The sequence below is a fragment of the Poecilia reticulata genome, chromosome 3 (assembly GCF_904066995.2).
Source record: "Poecilia reticulata chromosome 3, P_reticulata-male-v2, whole genome shotgun sequence".
Taxonomy (NCBI): Eukaryota; Metazoa; Chordata; class Actinopteri; order Cyprinodontiformes; family Poeciliidae; genus Poecilia; species Poecilia reticulata.
Window position 1 is genome coordinate 34,268,574 of NC_088832.1, and position 12,625 is coordinate 34,281,198.

The 12,625-nt window shown below is 43.6% G+C and overlaps 1 long non-coding RNA gene across 1 annotated transcript in view; it reads right to left on the minus strand.

Moving 5' to 3' along the window:
- Positions 1 to 343: 343 nt before the first annotated feature.
- Positions 344 to 12,625, minus strand: part of LOC103462991 (uncharacterized) — a 90,591-nt gene continuing 78,309 nt past the window's right edge. Inside the window, exon 4 of the long non-coding RNA XR_014087032.1 lies at positions 344 to 603. This is a non-coding gene — a long non-coding RNA (uncharacterized LOC103462991). The remainder of the gene's footprint in view (positions 604 to 12,625) is intronic.

Genomic DNA, 12,625 nt, shown 5'->3' on the forward strand with positions numbered 1-12,625 from the left:
ACGAACCAACCGGGCTTTCTGGGTAAACGAACTGGAGTTTGAACTCTTATAGTTTATCAAGAAAAGCCAGAAGACGTCAATGAGACGCAGCGAATGGTTCCCTGCACAGAAAAGGTTGCCACTCCAAGCCAGTGGAGCTAAATGTCTGTAACGAAAGAAATGAAGCTAATTTTTTACATTTATTCTCATCACATCACTGCTGGGACCAAATGGTTTCATATTTGTTGTTGAGCTGCAGTAGAGAAACCAGCTGATGGTCATTTACTCAAACATCTGGTTCTGGCCTCGAGTGGAGTAAAGTTTAATAGCATCTGGCTGCTAATGAAACAACAACAAAAGCTCATGAGATTCATGAAGCAGAGCTTTTATTTGAAGGTTTTCTGACGGGTGATCAGTTTTCTGAATGGTTGCATGTTTTGCTTTCCTTCTCAGCAGAGGCTGTTCCTGCATATTCTCCTTCTTCACGCGTGTTCATCCAGTCCGACAGAATCGCAGAGTGGGCCGACCTGCTGTAAGACGAGATAAGGAGCCGAAGATGAGGAGCCAAATGTCAGCCTGTCGCCGCCGTGAGGAGCCGCGCTGCCAAACAACTCTGACATTTCTCTGCAGTGTGAAAGCAAAGGAGGCTCTGCATGTAAGTCACATAAATATTAATAAAAACAACACAGATAAAAAGTAAAAAATAATTTACACCAGCCCCGTTTAGCTCACTTTAATCCAGTTCATCTGTCTAGAAACTTTGGTTCGTTTGTGGGCATCGAACTCTAATATGGATAATAAAAGTGAACTCTGGTTCGGTTTGGATGGATATGTGAACGCCAAGCGGATCGGAGACCGCTCTGAAACCAGGAAGCGCACTACAGCGCATAGCATTCTGGGTAAATACAGCCAAAAAAACATGCTAGCCTAGCGCTAGCAGGAGAAGCTGCTGGTCTTTAGCCAAAAGCAAAACATAAATCTTCCAACCGCCAAAATCTGACGCCTCCATTTTTGTTTAAGAAGAAGGAAGATGAGATCAGTTTTTTTTTTCAGAGGTTTTTGTGTCGTTTCCTTCAGTGGTTCTTGGAGCAGCGCCCCCACAGGCCAGGAGGGGAACAGGTTTTTCAACTAGTTTGGTTCGTTTGACCACAGCAGCTCAAAATGTAACAAATGTTACAACTTTGGTCGCCAACCAGACCGAGTCTATCGAGCTGTGGGGGGTGAAAACACTCTCACAATTAAGAAGAGTTGGTTTTGTGGCGCTCCTCCTGTGAGACAGGAGCTACCTGTCTGCTGCAGTCGGTGGGAGATAAATCAGGCGAGACGTGAAGGTGAACATTTCAATCTTCATTTTAGGCCTGATTTTGAGGAAAGCAGAGCCTGAAACTCTGAAGCTCATAAATTCAGAACAATTTACAGGTTAAACGAAAAGAGAAAATTGTTTCTCTTTTCATTTCAAGAAAATGAAAGAGAAAGATCCATGACATGCAGACCACACTTATGCTGGACACAAACGGTTCAGAATCAACCAACTGTGTCCAGGTTTCAGCCATCAAGGTGATGAAGATGAAGTAAATCTCCAGTTTCTCCCTCTTGGATTTTGAGGGAGATCGACTTCCAGAGGCTGAGTGACGGTTTGAGAGCAGAAACTGTCTGTCTGTAGGTTCAAGGCTTAAAGCAGCTGATCCACGAATCCAAACAAAGACGCTCTGGACCATCAACACGTCATGTAGCTGGAGGGATTTTTTTGTTTTTGCTGTTCTGACTGCAGAAAGAACCAAGCTTGACAGGAGCCAACATGACAGCACTTCAGGATCAGAGGAGATCCCATCATCTTCTCCCATCAGGCTCTGCAGAGACGAGAAGTGACGTGTATGTTAAACCTGAAGCTGAAACGCTGATGGATGTGAAACAATGGCTGACCTGACAACAAGAGGAGACGGTTTCTGAGTGAAACCGGATTTAAATGCAGATGCTGGATGAACCGAGTCAAACAGAAAGTGCTCAATCCGCCGCAGATCTCCCAGATTACGACTCATTTCTGGGGATTTGTGGCGCAGCGTGAGATGAGATGAGAACGGCTTCATAAGCAGATGGAGGAAATGTTTAACACAGCGGTAATATAAACATGAGCTGCATCAGTAAAACACACAATAACCAGGAGCCTCAGTTCCTGAATGAAAACCTGGAGAAAATGAGGACAGAAACGATTCCAAAGTTCAGGTGAACGACGCAACGCAGCGATCCGCAAACACGTTTACATTTAAAATGAACTAAAACTGGATGGATGGATGGATGGATGGATGGATGGATGGATGGATGGATGGATGGATGGATGGATGGATGGATGGATGGATGGATGGATGGATGGATGGATGGATGGACGATGGATGGACGGATGGATGGATGGATGGACGGATGGATGGATAATGGATAATGGATGGATGAATGGATGGTTGGATGGATGTATAGATGATGGATGAATGGATGATGGATGGATAATGGATGGATGGATAATGGATGGATGGATGGATGTATATATGATGGATGGTTGATGGATGGATGGATGGATGATGGATGGATGGATAGATGATGGATGGATGGATAATGGATGGATGGATGGATGGATGGATGATGGATGGATGTATAGATGGATGGATGGATGGATGGATGTATAGATGATGGATGGTTGATGGATGGATGATGGATGGATGTATAGATGGATGGATGGATGGATGGTTGGATGGATGTATAGATGATGGATGAATGGATGATGGATGGATAATGGATGGATGGATAATGGATGGATGGATGGATGTATATATGATGGATGGTTGATGGATGGATGGATGGATGATGGATGGATGGATAGATGATGGATGGATGGATAATGGATGGATGGATGGATGGATGGATGATGGATGGATGTATAGATGGATGGATGGATGGATGGATGTATAGATGATGGATGGTTGATGGATGGATGATGGATGGATGTATAGATGGATGGATGGATGGATGGATGGATGGATGGATGGATGGATGGATGGTTGATGGATGGATGGATGGTTGATGGATGGATGGATGTATAGATGATGGATGGATGGATGGATAATGGATGGATGGATAATGGATGGATGGTTGGTTGGATGGATGGATGGATGATGGATGGATGGATGGTTGATGGATGGATGGATGGATGGATGGTTGATGGATGGATGGATGGTTGATGGATGGATGGATGGATGGATGTATAGATGATGGATGGATGGATGGATGGATAATGGATGGATGGATAATGGATGGATGGTTGGTTGGATGGATGGATGGTTGATGGATGGATGGATGGTTGATGGATGGATGGATGTATAGATGATGGATGGATGGATGGATGGATAATGGATGGATGGATAATGGATGGATGGATGGTTGATGGATGGATGGATGTATAGATGATGGATGGATGGATGATGGATGGCTGGATAATGGATGGATGGATAATGGATGGATGGATGGTTGGTTGGATGGATGGATGGATGATGGATGGATGATGGATGGATGGATGGATGGTTGATGGATGGATGGATGATGGATGGATGGATGGTTGGATGGATGGATGGATGATGGATGGATGTATAGATGGATGGATGGATGGATGGATGGTTGATGGATGGATGATGGATGGATGGATGATGGATGGATGGATAATGGATGGATGGATAATGGATGGATGGATGGATGGTTGGATGGATGGATGGATGATGGATGGATGTATAGATGGATGGATGGATGGATGGATGGTTGATGGATGGATGGATGATGGATGGCTGGATAATGGATGGATGGTTGATGGATGGATGGATGATGGATGTATAGATGATGGATGTATAGATGATGGATGGATGGTTGATGGATGGATGGATGATGGATGTATAGATGATGGATGTATAGATGATGGATGTATAGATGATGGATGGATGGATGATGGATGGATGGATAATGGATGGATGGATAATGGATGGATGGATGGATGGTTGGATGGATGGATGGATGATGGATGGATGTATAGATGGATGGATGGATGGTTGATGGATGGATGGATGATGGATGGCTGGATAATGGATGGATGGATAATGGATGGATGGATGGTTGGTTGGATGGATGGATGGATGGATGGATGGTTGATGGATGGATGGATGGATGGATGATGGATGGATGGATGGATGGATGTATAGATGATGGATGGATGGATAATGGATGGATGGATGGATGGATGTATAGATGGATGGATGGATGGTTGATGGATGGATGATGGATGGATGATGGATGGATGGATGATGGATGGTTGATGGATGGATGATGGATGGATGGATGGATGGATGGATGGATGGATGGATGGATGGATGGATGGAAAGTGTCATTGTAGGAAAAAAAGATAAATTTTCTACAAAAACTTAAATTTCAAATGTTGGAAACATTTGACTTTTGAAACTTGTTTTTTTCTAGAAAATGTCTGAAATTAATCAGTTTCTTGTGGAAACACACTCTGCCTTTTATTTTATTTTCTATTTACAATGGCCCCAATACACCGTCTTAACGTTTTGGATCCACAAATAAATTTCAATTTAGAAAAAAATCTAATGAAAAGAATGTGGCCGACTGCATTTGCTTGATTTCATGTTTTCAGGGAAAAGCAGCTCTGCCATGTGAAACTTTAGGTTGTGAGCCCCGCCTGCCTCCATCGTTCACTGCATCTGACCTGGGTCCGTTCTCCAGCTCCGGGCCGGTTCCGGATGCGAGCCGCTGGGTGTTAGTTTGGCAGAATAAAGAGGATAATCTGCCAGGTTTGAATCGCTTCACGCTGAGACGATCAAAGCGTCTCAGTGTTTCACTGGAGGAGAAACGCTTCTCTTCTTTCTCAGACAAAATGCTGAGAAATTACTGCATTTAGATGTTCAGATGGTTTACAAGCTGTTGTTAGGAAAACATATTTAAAATAAGCTAGTTTTAAAATTTAACATGGCTTGATTGAAATGGCCTAATTATAGTTTTAAAATGTGTAACTTATTCTGGCCTATTGACCTTTATTTTCCCTGTAGTTAAGGCAGATATTTAAACAAGATCTCTGATCGGCTCTTTGTCTGTCTGGGAAACAATCAGTAGGAAGTTCCAGCTTTTCACACTGATCTGTGAAAGCCATGAAACAGCAGGAGCGTCTGCTTCCACCTTATTTAGACAATGGAGAAACTGGAGTTTGATCTTGTGAACAAATTGCAACGAGTTTCTAAGACAGGTTCTGGTTGGATGAGCAAAGATATTTGAATAAATTAAAGACAAGAAGATAAAACTTTCCACACAGAGTAACAAATTAGATTTTGCGCTTTTTGCAATTTCTCCAAAGACGTCTTCGCTTGTCTTTCGTTCATTTTCTTTCTTCTTTTCCATTTTGTCTCAGGTAAATTCATGTGTTGCTGAGGTTTCTGATGTTTTGTGATGTGCTTTTCTGCATCTGTCTTGAATAAATTACTGTGACGCTGTCACCTCTGTGAGGCTTTTGTTTCCACGCATGGAGTCATTGAATCCGGGAGAACAAGGGAATATAACGAGCCAGAAGTTGATGATTTTATTCTCTTATCCAGTTAGCTTCACCTTTATGCATCTAGTCATGAGACAACACGGGGCTGGAATCGCTGCGCTGTCTCTTTAAAACATCCGGGGTTTGAATCCGTTTTCTCAGGTTCTCCACCTGCTGCTGGGTCGATTTCATCATATTTTCACCATGTCACAGTTTCAGGCTGAATATTTAGTTTACCAGCTAAATATTCACATTGGAACCAAATATTTAGTTTAAAAATTGATGACATATTTAGTTTGGGAATATTTATAAATACATATTTCTCTGACTAAATAAATAGTTTAGAGCTAAATGTTAAGCTTGCTAACTTAATATTTAGCTTACACTGACATTATTAAAGAAAGGATTGATTAGAAAATGAAAATCTGACTTTGAAAAATGTCCCCACTTTTCTGTCTCAGGCTAAATAAGCCAAATTATTGCTGTTAATTTTTAACTGGGAGACTCAGATGTTTGCTGCATTTGGCAGCTTTCCTTTATTTCAGCTCAGAAAATGCTGAGTCAGGTGGAAATGGAGATCACTTTCTGCTGTTTACGCAAACTGAAGGTGTAATTAGAGGAGCCCAAACGTGTCTGAGCCGTTTTCATCCTCCTGAAAACCTTCAGATCTGCTCAGGTCGGGGGTTACGGGGAGATGTTCCTCTGTTTGATCAGACAGGTGAAGATCTCCTCCCCGTTCACATTTCAAAGACACGAGGAGCAGCTGAAATACGGCGAGATCCCGTTTCTTCCACCGCCTCCCTCCTGCCGCAGATCAGAGCTTTTAAAATGCTAATCCCGTCGACCTCGAAGCCCTGCGGCGCCGGCTGAGAGCGGGCCGCGTCTCTCCTGAGCCTCCCGTCACTCAGTAATCAAACACACAGACAGAACCTCCTCAAATGCCTCCCAACAGACCCGCGGCGCTCAGGAACACATGTCGAAACCAGCGATACGCTGCAGACGGGAGGATTGCATCAGCCGCGTCTCCTGGGACGTGAAGAGACGCTTTAACCAGAGGACGGCTCGCCATGTCCAGACCCGGCTGCTGCGCTTTTCCTCCTTCATGATGGAAACTCTGGGCACGACGCTCAGGCAGGTGTTTAGCTGATGCTAACCTGATGCTAACTGGGTTCTATGTTTCCACATAATGCTCTTTCAGGAAGTCGTGTCTCATAATCCTAATCCCAGGAAGGATGAGATGTACGATGTTTTCACACCTGATAGTCCAGATAAACTCCATCATCTGCTCCACCTCCAGCTGCTGCGGTTCTTCCTCTCTGCTCCGAGTCAAACCAGCCTGTTCCCCTCCTGGCCTGTGGGGGCGCTGCACCAACAACCACTGAAGGAAACGACAAAGACGTCTGAAGAAAACACTGAGCACAGCTTCCTCCTTCACAAAATGGAAACAAAATGGAATGGCGTCAGATTTTAGCGGTTGGAGGATTTCTCCTTCTAGCGCTAGGCTAGCACATTGGTTTTGGTTGCATTTACCCAGAATGCCCTGCTGTTTGAGCAGTGTCTGGTCTGCTTGGTGTTCACATGCATCCAAACCCAGATTCAGGTTCGGTGGGAACGAACCCGGAGAGTCCAGGCTCCGGTGAATACAGAAATATTATGAAATGTTCCGGAAGGGAAGAATAAATCCCCAATCTGAGACTTTAACAGTGTTGAACTTCCTTGTTTACACTTTGATCCTGTTTGGATCCAGTGAAGGATGTCGGCTAATCTCCTCATGGGATAATTAATCACGTTTCCAGAGACCAGCTTCAGTTGCCTTGTAAAGGTCAGACAGACTCCAGAAAGTGAAGTGATTAATTATTAGCATCTGGAATCCTCCTGGTTTGACTGGAAGCAGATTGCGGAGCGTTTTCCTGTCCCCCCCGGCGGCGACGGCGGCGGCGGCGGCGGCGGGCCTCGCTGCCTGGGATTTGGAGGTTCAGTTCAGTCTTCTTACAAATCCGCGTCCGTGAGGAGAGAGCCGAGAACATGTCTGCTTTCCCACAGAGCCGCTGTCATCAATCCCAGCTCTTCTTCCAGGCACGGAGGACGGCAGAGGAATCCATTTCCAGGAGTGAATTTAAAGATGGAGGGAAATCTTGACGCGCGGCCAAAGTTGACCGCGCATCAAATGTTTGATCAAATGTCCATATTTGGTAAAATGTCCATATTTGATCAAATGTCCATATTTGGTAAAATGTCCATATTTGATCAAATGTCCATTTTTGGTCAAATGTCCATATTTGATCAAATGTCCATATTTGGTAAAATGTCCATATTTGGTAAAATGTCCATATTTGATCAAATGTCCATATTTGATCAAATGTCCATATTTGATCAAATGTCCATATTTGTTAAAATGTCCATATTTGTTAAAATGTCCATATTTGTTAAAATGTCCATATTTGGTAAAATGTCCATATTTGGTAAAATGTCCATATTTGATCAAATGTCCATATTTGATCAAATGTCCATATTTGGTAAAATGTCCATATTTAGTAAAATGTCCATATTTGGTAAAATGTCCATATTTGATCACATGTCCATATTTGGTAAAATGTCCATTTGATCAAATGTCCATATTTTGTAAAATGTCCATATTTGTTAAAATGTCCATATTTGTTAAAATGTCCATATTTGATATGGGCGGCGAAACGGTCCGTCTGGCGCAGGAACGAGCAGCGAGCGCCGGGATTGATGTCCGTGACCTTCACCGTCCCACATCCATAACTTCCCCTGCGGCGGGAAAACGGCGGCGCCGCCGAACCCGGGAGCATCATCATCATGCTCATCACTGCGGTTATGGAAATCCCCTCGAACAACGAACGTCTAAGTCTCAAACCCGAGTCAGTCTGAGCAGCAGGCGATGAATATTTCAGCTCAACAGAAGGGTTTCAGATCCATGTCGTCAAATTTCATACAAATATCATTTAGGAAAAGGAACAAAGACATCAGATCATGTTGGGATGGAAACGTCAGAATTCACCAGGTCGTGAAACTATTCGGACCTAAAGCAGGAAAACTGAACGCTGCAGCCAACGGGACAGCAAGAAGCTGCAGAACCACAGTTATTATCAGAACCTGAGCAGGTTTCAGGCTGAGAGAAGGAACTCAGTGTTTCTGCTGTTCTGCAGTTTTCTGGAAGTTTGTTTTAGGTTAATACAACAGCAGCAGCAGATCTTTAACCCTTCAGGGGTTCATAAACTACCAACAGCTTTTTATTCTCAGTGGAGGACTGCAGGACCGGGTCATGCAGAACCGGGTCATGCAGAACCAGGTGGTGTCTCTACCCTCCTGGTTCCAGCCAGAACTCCAGCTGCAGCTTCTGGACCAGCAGCAGGGTTCTGGACCAGCAGCAGGGTTCTGGACCAGCAGCAGGGTTCTGGACCGTTGGTTTGTCAGTCTGACCTGCTGCAGGAATCAAAGCCACTAAACGCCTGATGAGTTTCTCTGGTTCTGAAATGTTCTGCTGCTGCTAGAAGGTCCGCTGTGGAACCGGCTTCATGTGGCTCTGAGGTCAGAGGTCAGCCTGATCTCTGGTTTCTGCCTTGGCACTGCAGTAATAAACGCTGATTTTAAAATGTCAAACTGACCCAAACATCCGTAAACTTCGTTACCATCCAGGATCTTTGTGTCCATAAAACAAAGTAGATCCTGATTCTGCAAATCTCTTCGTCTGGTGCTGCAAATTTATCTTCGAATTAGAAAAAACTCGCAGTGGGTTTTGTTAAAATGTCCATATTTGGTAAAATGTCCATATTTGATCAAATGTCCGTATTTGATCAAATGTCCGTATTTGGTCAAATGTCCATATTTGGTAAAACGTCCATATTTGGTAAAACGTCCATATTTGGTCAAACGTCCATATTTGGTCAAACGTCCATATTTGGTCAAATGTCCATATTTGGTCAAATGTCCGTATTTGGTCAAATGTCCGTATTTGATCAAATGTCCATATTTGGTAAAACGTCCATATTTGGTAAAACGTCCATATTTGGTCAAATGTCCATATTTGGTCAAATGTCCATATTTGGTAAAATGTCCATATTTGATCAAATGTCCGTATTTGATCAAATGTCCGTATTTGGTCAAATGTCCATATTTGGTAAAATGTCCGTATTTGATCAAATGTCCATATTTGGTAAAACGTCCATATTTGGTAAAACGTCCATATTTGGTCAAACGTCCATATTTGGTCAAATGTCCATATTTGGTCAAATGTCCGTATTTGGTCAAATGTCCGTATTTGATCAAATGTCCATATTTGGTAAAACGTCCATATTTGGTAAAACGTCCATATTTGGTCAAATGTCCATATTTGGTCAAATGTCCATATTTGGTCAAATGTCCGTATTTGGTAAAATGTCCATATTTGATCAAATGTCCGTATTTGGTAAAATGTCCATATTTGGTCAAATGTCCATATTTGGTCAAATGTCCGTATTTGGTCAAATGTCCGTATTTGGTAAAATGTCCATATTTGATCAAATGTCCGTATTTGGTCAAATGTCCGTATTTGGTCAAATGTCCGTATTTGATCAAATGTCCATATTTGGTAAAACGTCCATATTTGGTAAAACGTCCATATTTGGTCAAATGTCCATATTTGATCAAATGTCCATATTTGATCAAATGTCCGTATTTGATCAAATGTCCGTATTTGGTCAAATGTCCGTATTTGGTAAAATGTCCATATTTGATCAAATGTCCGTATTTGGTAAAATGTCCATATTTGGTAAAATGTCCATATTTGGTCAAATGTCCGTATTTGGTAAAATGTCCGTATTTGGTCAAATGTCCGTATTTGGTCAAATGTCCGTATTTGATCAAATGTCCATATTTGGTCAAATGTCCATATTTGGTAAAATGTCCATATTTGGTAAAACGTCCATATTTGGTCAAATGTCCGTATTTGGTAAAATGTCCATATTTGATCAAATGTCCATATTTGGTCAAATATCCGTATTTGGTCAAATGTCCGTATTTGATCAAATGTCCATATTTGGTAAAATGATTTTCGCTCTGCAATCTGAGTGAAAATTGGTTCTGAGGCCCGTAATGGCGAACAGATCCATGGCTGTTTGTGGTTCCGTGCTGCAGCTGCGAAAAGAAAGAAACACAACTGGAGTGGAGCAGAACGACGAGAGCGCCAGACTGTAAGCTTCTGCAGACGACCGAACCGCGGCGGATGATGAAAAGGCCTAATGCGACGTTTTGTTTCGTGGTGCGGATTTTTACCGGCCTGGGAATAAATATGGAGGCTGCACTGAGCTGGATGGCCACTTCACACCGAGACGGCAGGACGAGAAAACAAGGCGGGGATGAAAAGCAGGAGTTTTTTCAAGGTAGACGGGCGGAGGAAGCATGAAAGGAAGCATGAAAGGAAGCATGAAAGGAAGCATGATGCGCTGAGTCGTGATGCAGGAAAAGGACTTCAGGGAAACTTTCATTACTGCAGAAAAAACACGGCGACTTTTCATGAATTCAGGCTCCGACCAAATGCCACATTTTACATCAACTGCCACCATTTTTACTGTCTTATAAAACTTAATGGGCACATGAAGAGCTGCAAACCCTAAAAAAAAAATGGCTCCTTTTCGTTCATAAATATTTATAATATTTAGATCCACCATTAAACATTTTAAGTTTTGTCTTCTGAGGCAGATTTACGGATCAGAGTTAATCCTTAAACTGAAGACCTTTTTGGCCCTCCAGGGCTTCCGTAGCCACTTAGCAGGTTTCACAGGATCAGGCGAGTCCAGATCAAAGATTGTCGGGGTTCAGAACCAGAACCGGGCTCAGAACCGGACTCGGAACCAGAACCGGACTCGGAACCAGAACCGAGCTCAGTACCAGAACCGGGCTCAGTACCAGAACCGGGCTCAGAACCAGGACCGGGCTCGGATCCAGAAACGAGCTCAGAACCAGACTCGGTCTCAGAACCAGAACCGGACTCGGAACCAGAACCGGGCTCAGAACCAGAACAGGGCTCAGATCCAGAAGCGAGCTGAGAACCAGAAGCGGGCTCAGTACCAGAACCGGGCTCAATACCAGAACCGGGCTCAATACCAGAACCGGGCTCAGAACAAGAACCGGGCTCAGAACCAGAACCGGACTCGGAACCAGAACCGAGCTCAGAACCAGAACCAGGCTCAGAACCAGAACCGGGCTCAGAACCAGAACCGGGCTCAGATCCAGAAGCGAGCTCAGAACCAAAAGCGGGCTCAGAACCAGAACCGGGCTCAGAACCAGAACCGGTCTCAGTACCAGAACCAGGCTCAGTACCAGAACCGGGCTCAGAACCAGAACCGGGCTCGGATCCAGAACCGGGCTCAGAACCAGAACCAGGCTCAGTACCAGAACCGGGCTCAGTACCAGAACCGGGCTCAGAACCTGCGGCCATCTGCCACGACCGACTGGAGGTTTGATGGGTTGCTAATGCTTTTGTAGCATTGCTAGCAGTGTTAGCATTGCTAGCAGTGTTAGCATTGCTAGCAGTGTTAGCACTGTAGTTACATTACAGTAACCAAAAGGAAAACTGAGGAGTTTGTGTTGCATTTACTTTTTAACACTGTTACATAAAACGGACTTAATTCCCTTTTAACCAAAGATTTATCTCAGACACTGAATTTGCATCATCAGTTTTATAAAACTGACTCATTTACTGTAAAAACTGGATTTGAAATAACATGTAGAAATATTTTTCTGTCGTTTGCGTCTTATTTACAAAACCTGACTGTCAAAACTTTGCATCCGAAGATGCTGCTGAGATTCACTGAGGAAATGAAACGAAGCACCAGAAGGAATAATCCGACTGGGACTTAATTTGGTGCAGATGTCATGTTTGGCCCAGGGATCGGACCAAAGCGCAGACAGGAAGGTGGAAATCTCACCATAACCAATTTAATAAAGAGTTCAGCGAAACTCTTACAGCAAGATTTCTCCAAGGAGAAGAACGGCTGACGTGAGCGGGAATCCGACACAGAACATGGAAGCAGAAGGAAATATATGCAGATGGAGTAATCAAGGGAATGG